At 43.9% G+C, this 12,901-nt stretch overlaps 1 long non-coding RNA gene across 1 annotated transcript in view; it reads right to left on the reverse strand.

The window, feature by feature from the left end:
* Positions 1 to 4,460: 4,460 nt before the first annotated feature.
* Positions 4,461 to 12,901, reverse strand: part of LOC138525663 (uncharacterized) — a 446,797-nt gene continuing 438,356 nt past the window's right edge. Inside the window, exon 3 of the long non-coding RNA XR_011283404.1 lies at positions 4,461 to 6,760. This is a non-coding gene — a long non-coding RNA (uncharacterized lncRNA). The remainder of the gene's footprint in view (positions 6,761 to 12,901) is intronic.

The following is a 12,901-nucleotide window of genomic DNA, read 5'->3' on the forward strand; positions in this document are numbered from 1 at the left end:
TCTGATGGACTTGTCGAGCACACCTCCAGCCTTGTTCACTTTCAGCTTTGGGGGTAATATCTTTGTCACTCCTTCTAGGTGTCCATAGAATCTTGCATGATCATCCAAGCTCCATGTCACATAACTGCAGTCTCCTCCAGGGTTGCACCAAATCCATGTTCCCCAATAGTCTTTGGTGTCATAGGGATACTCAAACAATACTTCAGCCGAAACCAGAGGACTGTCTGTTATCTGGGCTCTCAGTGTATCATCCCTACAGTCTTTTCAGTCAACTTTTGGCATTGTGTGATGCATGTTCTGATAACACAGAGGTCAGTAATATCAACACTAGGGCTGCTGCTGACACCTTCAGTCTGTCGGCCAACCAGTTTGGTACCCATATGAATTATATGACAGCCATCCTTCATCCTTTCCTGCCACATCCATCTCTGCCTCCATTTTGGCATGCATCTCTGATAATCTGGTAACCGCCTCAGTGAGTGTGCTGTTGTCTGCGTAATTTGCTGGAACTAATGTACATCAAGAAGACACGATCTTGGTGCAAACTCCTCCTTCAATGGCTGTTAGTAGGTCTAGCACATATCTATCCATGACACCATTAACCTGAAGCATCTGGGTTCATCAGGTATGCAGAGATGACGCAGTAGACGTGTAGTTATAAAAGGAAAAGTACTTTATTTAGGTTACAAGGTTAGATGGGTGAAGGGAGGTAGGAGCTATGTATAATACATCCTCTCTTATTCAGATCTCCCATCCTATGTCCCAACTGACAGTCCTGGAATCTTCATGCCCCATGAGGTTCCACGCTACATCATCACATTCCACTAACTGCATCAGTGCACTTGACACAAGCCAGATACTACATATCCCCTCTCTTTCAGAAACACACACACAACACGATCATAAACCAGGCTCTCAGATCCACAAATCAAACAACCACCATAACCACCAGACAGACCAACCTCATTCCAAAACCTACTTGGCGCAACTAACATTTGCATAACTAACATTCCCCAACAACATGAAAAGCACTAAACAACCACTTACTCAGGACTCTCACTCCTGAGTCTTGCATCTGCCACCTGCAAGCACAAACCTCAACCAAACTACACTCCACCACCTTCTCAGCTTACACACTTTCCTCGCCATCTGCCACACAGAGACTCAGGCCTGCCACGCCCACAACACAACAAAATGAACCAGGAACTACACCAACACTCAGCAACAGTCTCAAAGCACATCACTTGTCCACATACAGAACCACCACTCTTTCTCACCACAAAAAAAAAACCTGTCATTTGCACCCTTATTATCATACTCACACTACCCCCAAAGAAACATTTAAAAGTGGGAAAGGAGAGAAAAGATACAAACTAAACAAAGAACACATGTAACCACTGTGGCTGCATAGACACAGCACAGGAAAGAAACACCAGACAGGGAATTGATCAGAAACCCCATGGCCTCAAGATCTTACAACTGGAATGCATTCCCAAAGCTAACGCATATAAGCAATTACAGATTTCCACTTTGCCGGCTAATACCACCTCATTTATCTCCATGCTCCACTTCATGGATACCAGTTAACCTGTATGCCCATACATAATATCCAATTACTTCACTACTCATTTGGGCTTCTCATTCATAAATCTCCATAATTCTCATTCATAAATCTCCATATACTCATCATATACATCACCAATTGAACTTCATACCATAGTTCAAACTGGGCTCATAACTTAATCTGGGCTCATACAACATATCACTAATTGCCCATACACCATATAATGGCAATCTGTCTCATGACACCACCCACTCCATTTATCCTATGAACGTACAGTGCCACCCCATGCATTTCTAAATGCCCATTTCCAACATTTCCTGTATACACATACATTTCATATAATTTACCATGTTCGACACGTATCTCAACGATATCATTTCACCTCACATTATTCATTGCATAAAACATTTCCTAAAACATTACCTATAATATCACATAGAATATCATCAATTTATATATCCGTTCCATAAAACCGCATAAAATCGATAAAATCCTAAAAGTCCATGGTGTCCACCTTTAACACTGAAAATCCTCAAACATGTTAAACTACTTGCATATCTGCATTTACCTAACATGCAATTTATACTCATTATACACATTTCCTATAAGTGAATATCATCCTATAGGTGTGGGCACCTTAAATCCTGCAAAACCTCAAATAATGGTAAAAACTAGCATCACACTTTCTGCATTTCCATATCATGCTACTCCCCATCTATTGCACATATTACTATTTTCCATTTCATGCCATGTACTACTATTTTCATGCCATACACAGCCATCGTGCTCTTCACCTACATACCCATTCCAAATACATTACAAACACATGCACCTTCCCAGCCAGGCGCACAACTCAATCAACCAATGTCTCCAAACAGTAATAATTCATTAAAACAAAAGTTGCCTTTAGACACGAATGGACACTGCAACATAAATCCTTAACAAAAAGTGAAACAGCATGTTGCACTTCACAATGACAATAACGTAGTGTTGCATGGTCAGCAGTGCTTGCCTAAAGAAAACAGTACTTTGTAAACTTTCATTTGGATAATGTACAGACGGTATCCCTCACATATATTCTGTCCAGCAGCTCCATAGAATGTTACTGCTTCACCTTAATTCATCCTTGCCAACTGACGACTTTAGCCTCTCCTGCTTAGAGTTAGATGACCGCATCATCGTCATGCAACAGAGGAAATTCTATGGTGCTGGGCCATCATATAAAAATAAATACAGAAGGCGAGCTCCCTCCATGTACGTTACCACGTTGGCCACGTTGCTACAGCTTTTTTTCTAATATTTTCTTTTACTCTTAATTCGGAATACAGACCACGAATGGATGCCGCTCCACCCGCAATTGAGAACACGAACACCATGGCGTTCTACACTCCACTAATACTCACCATAATGAGGGATCCTCCAGGCCACACAGGCCACACGGATCTCTTGCCCGCTAACCGTCTTAACGGTACTTGCACTGTATCTCAATCTCTTGTCAAAATTGGAGTGTCCACCTCTCTCGCCCACGCAGTTTTGAAATAGTTCATCTCTGCGCATCATAACACCCATCCAGTTTTGAAATACTTCACTTGACACAAACCAATACTACATAAACTCACTGTTCTTTGATTCTATTAAGCCCCTTGACAGTCGAATGTATCATCTACATAAGCTCCCACCCCGTGATTTGGAGCCATTTTGCATTTGTGCTGGCCTGTGTTGCTGGAAAGATGGATGCAAAGAATATTTCTGTTCTGATAAAAAAAAAACTGTCTATGCTCTGGTTGTATTGCATCCAGGGAGTCCTTCCTTGTTGATGATACAAAGTTTCCACTCTTTACTCTGGTCAGCCCTACAGATCTCGTCTTTCTCTTGTTGGAGTCCATTTTGGGGAATCCGTCTACTTTGATATCCTTCTGGGGTACTACCAGTGCTGGTGTGTTCAAATGCACCAGTGAGCATGCCCCCCCTAGTTAAGTGGCAGTTTCACGTATGCTTTTGATCCACGGGCCCAATAGTGGTACATCAATGCTGCCGTTCTGACCTTCATACCCAGAATTTTCACTGCTTGCTTTCATTCCTTGTTTTCTCCAACCTTAACTGGACCATCATTCTGGAAGCATAATGCTGTTCCTTTGACCGGTATTATGGGCATTGGCCCAGCCGCGTTCTCCACTTATGTTAGCAACGTCGCACTTGCTTCCCATTCTTTCAGGCATTTGTCGTTTTCCTCTTGTACTGTTTGAATTGGAACTTTTAGGAGCACATGTGCCTTGGTCCCCACCAGTGCTTCTTTCCATGTTTCTGCTTTGTATACTTGTCCATACACCAGCATCTGTCGTCTTTCCCAGCTTCCTGATTCTCCTCCCATCTCTACTGGTCCCCTTTTGGGACATGACAACTCTTTTTGTGTTACTTTTCTCGTTTCTCCTTTTTGTGGACCCTCTGTTATGTATTCGATGGCCTGATCTTTTTTCCAGTAATCATCCGTCATGTCTTGAGTCTTTATATAGTTATCTATAGTCTTTTTGGAAATCCATCTCAAGGTAGCTCTCTTCCCTTGAAATCTTCCTCTTGTGGTGCACAACAACAAGTGCATAAGGCACTGTTCTTTTGCTGCTGGGATTTCAGTTGCCACAAACGTTCTGGAGGCACTCATGGCATAGGGCATGAGACAGCAGGCATAACAGCTCCCTCCAGTGATTTTTTTACTTACTTTGGTCATGTGTTTATACTAGGGCTGTACCGAATAGCATATTTAGTATTCGGCCGAATACCGAATAGTTTGTCAACTATTCGGCCAAAGCCGAATATGAAGCCGAATAGTTGCTTTATTTAATAAATCATGTTCCAAACTTCAAAAAACACACTTATTAAAAAAACAAATAAAGCACCATTTTAAATGCATTCTATACTTTTATTTCTCTTCATTGTAATTAATGTAGCATCTTTATTTAAAGTATAAAAGCCAGAAATAAAGCAGATCTAACCAAAATGAAGGGACCAAATGTACAGAAGATTGTTGCAGGAGGCTTCACAAATGCAAAAGGACTGTCTTTGGTAATCAGATGCATTGCATTCTCTATCCAGCTGCAAAGTCGATGCGGTCGAGTTTCAAAACTTCTTTGCAGCACAAATAGAAATTTCTTAAAATGGTTAATGTCAGCTCATGCAGGACACAAGTCAAGAGGAAATCTGAAATGCGTGAACTCCATCTCACAACTATTCACCCCACCCAAACAAATGCTTCTCACTTTTCACTTATCCTAGCCACTCTTTCTCGCCAATGCACAAACATATGCAACCTATAATTCCTGATAAAATATCAGATAATGTTAAACTCAGGACTCAAGTCCTTAAAAAAAGAAAAAGGGGGACTATGACGTACGCAATGATGAGCACCTTTTTTGTCCAAGAACCTGTGACAAAACATGCCCTAAAGAGCAGATTACAATATAAGATATTTTTCAGCTGTGTGGTAGCAATTTGTATGGTCTAATTCTATGCAGTTTTGTAAACTGAAGTCTATATTTGCCTTTCTGAGTTCATGTTGCATTGTATTCAAATGAGAATGTCAAAGTATTCGGCAAGAGCCGAATAGCAAGAAACTATTCGGCCGGAGCCGAATAGCTTTTTTTCAGCTGGAATTCGGCCGAATACTTACTCGAAGCCGAAGTTCGGTACACCCCTAGTTTATACCACGTGTTATTAGATAACCGGGCCGAATCAGTTAGATATGAATCAACCTGACTTAAATCTAAGTCTGCACTGCGCCTACTTCTCCTTACTGGGTTGGCATTGTTTATCACCTCACCTGATATGGTGGCCATACCTGCTCGGGTTGGGGTTATGTTAGTAGGGGTCACTGCTTGTGCATCTACAAAGAATAATCTTTGTGTAAGAATGAGGGTAAAGAGGTAGAGACAACGACAAAAGAAGGCACAAAATATCACAATCACACTTTTAATAATGGCACCCATTACTTACTCATCTTCGGAATTATGTGTTGCTCCAAGTGTAATGAAGAAAACCCACCTGAAATTCCTCAAGAATGCATGATTATGGTGTAAATATATGTTAGTTCAAGCTCTATGGGTGTACTATTGTGCAGGTGCGATGAAAAACAATTGCTGCTATACAATACAGATTCTGGTGTCACTGAGCACTTCAATGACAGATGGGTGTCCGCGATTAAGTCATGGATATGTTTGGGCTAAATAGAGCAGAAAGGCATGAAAGAATAGACCAGGAGGTGCCCTTCTCTCTGATTCTGACTGCATAACATGTTGAATAAAATAATCCTGGAAAGTTAGGGGCCTTTGGGACCTCATGGAACTTAAAAATAATTGTTGCTACTTTCACGATGAATAGCTATGTGTAAGAAAAAGACAGTGGGCTTCATTACAACTGTGCCAGTCTGGAAAGACTGGTGCCGGTAAGCATACCGGCACCAGTGTTTCTGGGCCGGCACAGTATGACTCTGCGGGTGGGTGCTGTCCCACCCGCCAGGGTCAGACCTGGCGGGCAGAATGGCACCCACCCGCAGAGTTTCACGGAAGCACCGACAAATTTATTGACGGTGCCGGTGCTTCTGTGGTCCCCATTCCCTTGGAGTGCTATGGGACTCCACGGGAATGGGGATTTACAAAATTACCGGCGCCTGACTTCTTGGTCGCCAGGGTTGTAATACCCTAGTGTTACTGGGAAGTCAGGCGCCGGTAATTGTTTTCAAGTCTGACGGCAAGCCGCTGGTATCAGGGGCAGGTTTACCACCAGACTCAAAATGAGGCCCTGTGTGCCTAATCTGGATGTATTAAAAGTCCTTTCCTTAGCTCCCTTGCTCTAGAGCGTGTACATCTGTGCTGCAAATCTTCTGCTTTTCTTTCTCTTGGTTTGATATTTGTCTCTTCCCCTTGCCTGAAATCGCCCTCATCTTCTTCGCAGCGGGGATAGGTCTCTGCCTGACAGGGTTTCACATCTCCAATGTAATTCCAGGCCCGCTTCAGCGTATCTTCACAACTTGATCAGTTGCTTCCTCCACAGTATAGGGGCCATTAAACCTGGGTTTATACCAGGTGTGTATCAAGTTTTTAAAAGCACTGTGTTCCCTGGGTAGAGCTGTGGTTGTGATAAGCGATTCTCATTCATCTCTGAAGTGTTGTCATCTTCGTTCTTCTTCAACCTCTCCGGCCGTGCCTGCAATTGGTGAGAAATAAAAGATGCACTAGCCATCAAAGAAGCAACATATTCATGCATTTCTGTACCAAAAACACTTGACACAGAATTGCGATCTGTTCGTGCCCTAGTCGGAGTAGCCAGGGGGAGTGGCCTTTATCTTTGCTATATTTTCATTAGTAGGCTGTTAAGGCATTCACACATCCCGTTTGCTTGTGGGTGATAAGCATATGCTGTATCCCCAGTAAAGTCGTTATGTGCTGAAACACTTAATTATCAAAGTTAGGGCTGTTGTCAGACCGCAGGACCTCACACACACCCCAGCCTGGGAAAACATTTCTAATCAGGAATCTTGCTGCTCTAAAGGCATCAGGGTATGAACAGGGACGGGCCTCAATCCATCGGGTAAATGGGCACACAACTCCTATCATATAGCGGTAGCCTTGACATACTTGAAGCATATCTATATAATCCATGTGAAGATGGTAAAAAGGACCTAGTGGACGAGGCATGGCTCCTACTCTCAGGGTATGACCCGCATTGGAACTCTTGCAGGTAACACAATTATTTACAAATACAATTACATGTTCCCCTAAATTGAGACAAAACTATTCTTCCCCAATGTGAGCAGCAAGTACATACTTCTCCATGTGGGTCAGATTGTGTAGTTGTGTTGTGTGTTGTGTCTGTAATAACACCAATGGCATCACACGATTACCTGTGCTTTCCTGTCACCATAGGGTGTCCAATTGAGGTATAGAGCATCCCCTTTTTACCCATAAATATTTGTCTTTCTTTGGTGTGCTTCCCTGTAACAGCATCATCTGGGTCACTGGTAATACATAATACCCTTCCTGTAACACCACTGCAAGCACACAAATACTTGTGTGAGATGGAGTATCAAAATTGGAAATGTCAACAAAATACGCTGCATGCTTCGCTTCTGCATCTGCTGCTTTGTTACCCCTGGAGGCAAGATCCTCCCCCCTCGTGTGGGCTTAGCACTTCACGACTGCTATGCCTGCTGGGAGTTGAAGAGCCTCTATGAGTCTGCCCAATAGGGGCACGTGTTGCGCTGGCATGCTGTCAGCAGGTCGGATGCCCCACCTCTGCCATTGTGACAACCCCAAATGTACTGTAGACGCCACCTAGGCGGAGTGCTAATAGAGTGTCTGTTCCTGGTTCTTGCTCTGCTCTAACGCCAATATAAGAGCCACTAATGCTGCTGCCTTTCCTGAAAAATATGACAGTAATTGTGGACTTGCTACTTCCTCCTCTGTCCCGTCTGTCTTTATTTTCACCACCACTGTCCCAGTGTGTCTCTCCTCTTGGGCTGGTCTATAGTCAAAGAATCGTCAATTTAAAGCACTTCTCCTCTCTCAAGTTGCTTTTCTCTTACTTTTAGAAGATCGTCATACTGCTCAATGTAGTTGGTGCAGTCATACATGTAGTCTCCCCTGCTCTATTGCTACTGCTACAAATGTCAAAGGATTTACAGTCTTGTATCTCACTACCTTAATGGCTGGATTCATTAGTATTACCTCATACACTGAAGCCTTCTGTGTGGTCAAGGTACTCTTGGGTCGTTCGAGTATTGTAAAGAGAGCATGCCCCATGAACAGGGTGGTACTGCAGCCCGTTGTAATACTCGCTGACTTCTCTACTGCGAATGCAGCAGCAGCCAGTGCTTGCTCACAAGGGTAATGGTCTCTCAGTACTGGGTCTAATTTCCCACTATAGTATGCCAATGGTTTATTCCCTAAAGTAGTCTTCTGTGTCATTACAGCAGTCATCACTACTCCATTGGAGTATGAGAACAAATTGCATCCGTAACATGGGCGCTGTGCATATTTCTTTCTTCAGCTTCTCAAATAAATCTGTCATCTCTTCTGTTCATTGTAGTGTACCCTCCCCTCTTTGTGCTTCCTTGAGTGCACTTAACAGAGGTCTTGTATATGTGCTGTAGTCAAATACCCAAGCTCTGCAATAGTTGCAGAGACCTGATAACTGCTGCATCTGTCTCACTGTCATAGGTTTCGATGTGCTGCGGATTGCCTCTACCCTTTCTGGTGTCACTCTTCGCTCATCTTGTGAGATTAGCTGTCCAATGATCAGCACTTCCTTCTGACAATACTGTAATGTTGCCTTATGTATCTTTTACCCTTTCTCTGCTAATACTGTCAACATGTGTACTGAGTCATTTCTGCACTGTATTTCTGACTTGTGTGTTGCCTAGATCCATCTGGAGGACCCCATTGAATATGGAAGGTGCCTCACAGTACCCTTCTGGATAGCCGAGTGGGTTTCCACTTCCGGTTTCTATATTGAAAGGAAGTTAGGTCAGTGCACATGCTCCACGCATCACTGCTGACGTGACACCGCACATTGATTTTAAACAGACATGATTGACACCATTTCTCCGTCCTTGTTTCCGCAGACCTTGGGACTCTACTTGCCATTAACAGGCATGGCCACATCCTGGTGAACCCTTCGAACCCGGGATATCCAGGTCGCTTCATTTCAGTGGATTGAGTATACCACTGTACAAGTCTCCACCATGCTGAGGGTCTTTTTGTAGCAGCTTTAGCGCCACACCACCAGTGAACGGTAAGCTGTACTTGAATACACGCGCCAGTGTATTTTTCCAGCATCAATCAGCCACTAATAGGTAACTTAAACACAAACGATACACCACAGAGATCATAACAGCCTTTCACTTCTCTATTATACTCTGACAGATATCATACGGACAGAGTCACCCTTCACCTCTATCCTGAAGAAGGCCACCACAACAGCTTGCTCCTAACAACTGCTACAGTTGGCTGAAACACTACAGTGTCGATGATCTATGACACAACTCCTTGTTCACTTTTTTTGTTTGTACATATTGTTGTGTGTTCTGTTTTTTTCAAAAACCAATGGACCACTAGTAGTCCTGGGCAGCACTTACTCGTGTCTATAGTGAAATGTTCATTTGTTTGTTAGAGAATCTGCACTAATACAAGGAAATTTACCTCAAGAATGAAGAGGTTGGTACTCAGAAGTACCCCGTATTGCTAAAGGTGCCAAATCTGTCCGTTTACAGTCTTTTTGTGAAAAAGAAAATGCAAATACTTATCAGTATGCAAAAGAAATTGTTTTGAGATTCAATAAATTAATCCAAAACACAATTGTTTTGATCTTCCATCCTGATTTTTTTCATTATTACTATTTACCCTGCTGGGCATATCAGGACACTGCCAGACACCCTCTATTATATATTTTGTGGTGCCGGTGTCATAGGCTGATATGATTGCATGTATGGGTCTTGGGTCTATGCATGTCGCTGTGTTTGGTCCTGGGTATAATAGTCAGTCTGTTCTGCCTGATATGTGGGTTGGTGCAGCATTCTCTCATTCTGTGGCATCCCACCTCTGTTTCTGAACACTCAAGAGATGTGCCCTATCTGTCCGCACACCCAGCATTGTGGTGGCCACCCCATTGGTCTCTGATAGCCCCACTGAGGACCCTCTGCTCCTTGCTGCATTTGATGTCCATACCCCCTTCCCCTGTGTTCTCCTCTCCATCTGAACCATTGCTGCATGCCTCCCCGTCCTGCAAAGGCTCCCCCTGCGGGAGGCTGTCTGTACTGTGCATGCCACGCACCTGCTCCCTCTGCGCTGGCTAAAACTGCCCCTTACATTTCATACTTTGATCATTTCCTTTGCACTAGCTTTGTTTCCTCCTATTTTCTGTCCTCGCTCTTTTTCTTTGCATTCTCTTGCATTAGCCTGCAGTAGTGTCCTGTAGTCAGCTGAATTTCTGACCACAGTTTGGCCTCCATCCCCACAAGTTTCTTAACCTGCCTTTGTACTTGTTCAGGTAACCACTGACACAATATATGATCAAATAATCCCACTTTTTTGTCCCACGGTTCATGTGTCACCAGCCTCCATTTCTCTTGAATAACTTGAATATATTGAATGGGATCCTCGTCCTCCCTCATTTTGCATGCCATGATCGCACTAATGTCTGAGGTATCTGGGTACTGTATCCCCAGAGCGTGCCACATGGCCGCTCAACAATTATTGAATGGCGAACCATTGTGTGCCATGTTCTGTACTGTTACTCCAGGGTAACCTGCTCTTTTCCATACATCATCTGAAACCTCCCCAAGAATTGCTGAGAGCAAGCTCTTTGTGTCACCCACCGCTAATGTCGTCCCTGCTGTCAGTCCTCTAGCTCATATATCCATTTTCCAGCCCCTGCAGTCAGTGATGGTAACTTACATCTTAAATTGTCTTTGTCCATCTGCTGCCATGTTATACATATATTGAGGTTGCCCCCTCCCTTTTCTAGTAGTGGACACTGTGTCAGTCCTATCCCTCCACTTTGTCTCATTGTGTCTTTGGTGGTGGTGAACAGCCTTGTCATCTCTCCTTTCCTTCGCCCTGGCAGATCCCTCAGCCTATATGCATATGTGGTCATTTTGCATGTGCTGTGCGATATACTTTTCGGATGTTGCAGCCGCCCCCCTTTATCTACCCTTAGTCCGTCCATGTCTTCGCCGTCTCCCCATACTGTGCCTCTATCTGTACTTGTCACCCGGGAGCGGCAAGAGGGCCTCTCCTCTTCGACATCCTCACTCCCCAATAAATCATCATCAGACCCCATGTCCCCAGCGAAACTGTCAATGTCCTCATCTTTCTACTTCCTCCATTATCATCGCCCATTCTGTCACATCTTCTTTGTCTTTGTTACTTGCTACTTTCTGTTTGCGCACCCTGTTTCTCCCGCAACCTTCCCATCCAATTTAAGTAATATCTGTCCGCCTACGCATTCATTCAGGACTATTGGCTCTTGCCCCTCAAGGCTTTCCCCTTTGCCAGGTCATTTTCTTTTAACCTCACCTGGATCTCGCTGCGCTCCCTGCATTATAATCCCTGGGTTCCCGCTGCTGCTCCTTCGCTCTCTGTTTGAGGAGGAGGAGGGGAGCCGAGGGAGACTTGCTCTCTGCCTCTCGCTGACTCAACATCCACTGTCACCGTGCCAAGTCCCCTTCCTCATCCTGAAACAGTTTCCATAACTCTAGTATGGCCATCTATTTGCCTAACTTTTTCCCCTTGTGAGCCTCATATATCTATTTGTGTAATTGTTGCTGCACACATTTGTAGAAGCTCCTCTCTTTTGGCCAGGGCTTCACCAATTTGCCCAATGTGCTACAAGTCCATTCTCTGTTATATTTACAAAGGTTGTCCTTATGTCGCTGGAGGGACTTGCACATATGTTGTAGGGGTGCGTCCATCGTGATTTTACCTGCATACATTATATTTCAATGCTTACTTGACCTCAAATTGGGATTTTCAACACATCCACCTTTTTTGGAATACTCTTAATTTCTTTCACCTTGATATCAGGTAACAAATACTAAATCACCACATGGACCTCAGCCTCTACGGCTCTCAACCAGTACCATGGGTGTATGGGTGTGCTCTGCGCACCGCCCTTCTGCAGCTTTCCCCCCAAAGGCTGAATCTTTAATTCTGCTCATGCGCCATCCATGCTCCGCCCCAAGGGCGCAATCACTGTTTCTAAACTCAATTATAGCTTGCAGCCTAAATATAAATGTCCACCTTTCGTACTCCTTGAGTCCCACACAACAACCTGATTGGTGACGTCACCTATACAATAAGGAAGAAATCACTGACACCCACCCCTTCAATCTGTCGGCTTATACAGTTCCAAAACACAATGACAAACCTGACAGAACACAATTAACATATATGTAGCCACCTTCCTGCCTAACCAACAGGGAATACCAATAACCCACGTGATATGCCTGTACCTACAGCGTTGCCTTGTAGATAAAACGCCTCAGTGAGACTTAACCAGGATAACACGTTCCGCGAAACAAGCTAGCTTTGTCTGCTAAGCCCTACACACATGAATACCATCATCTATGATCCGAGCTACAATGCTCAACCCACATTAAATCCAATATTTACATATCTTCTGTCATCCGTACCCTTAAGTCAATCATTTAAGCTAACTAGCCAAACTGATCACCCCAAGCCCGAATGTTCCCTAACCAAGAATAAAAGCTACAAAACAACTATACCAAAACCCCAACACAACCATTGAACGCAACCTGTTCACTCCCTCCACTGTTTGCCATATAGCCGA

Source organism: Ambystoma mexicanum, chromosome 1q (genome assembly GCF_040938575.1).
Source record: "Ambystoma mexicanum isolate Mex_15411 chromosome 1q, UKY_AmexF1_1, whole genome shotgun sequence".
NCBI classification, from domain to species: Eukaryota; Metazoa; Chordata; class Amphibia; order Caudata; family Ambystomatidae; genus Ambystoma; species Ambystoma mexicanum.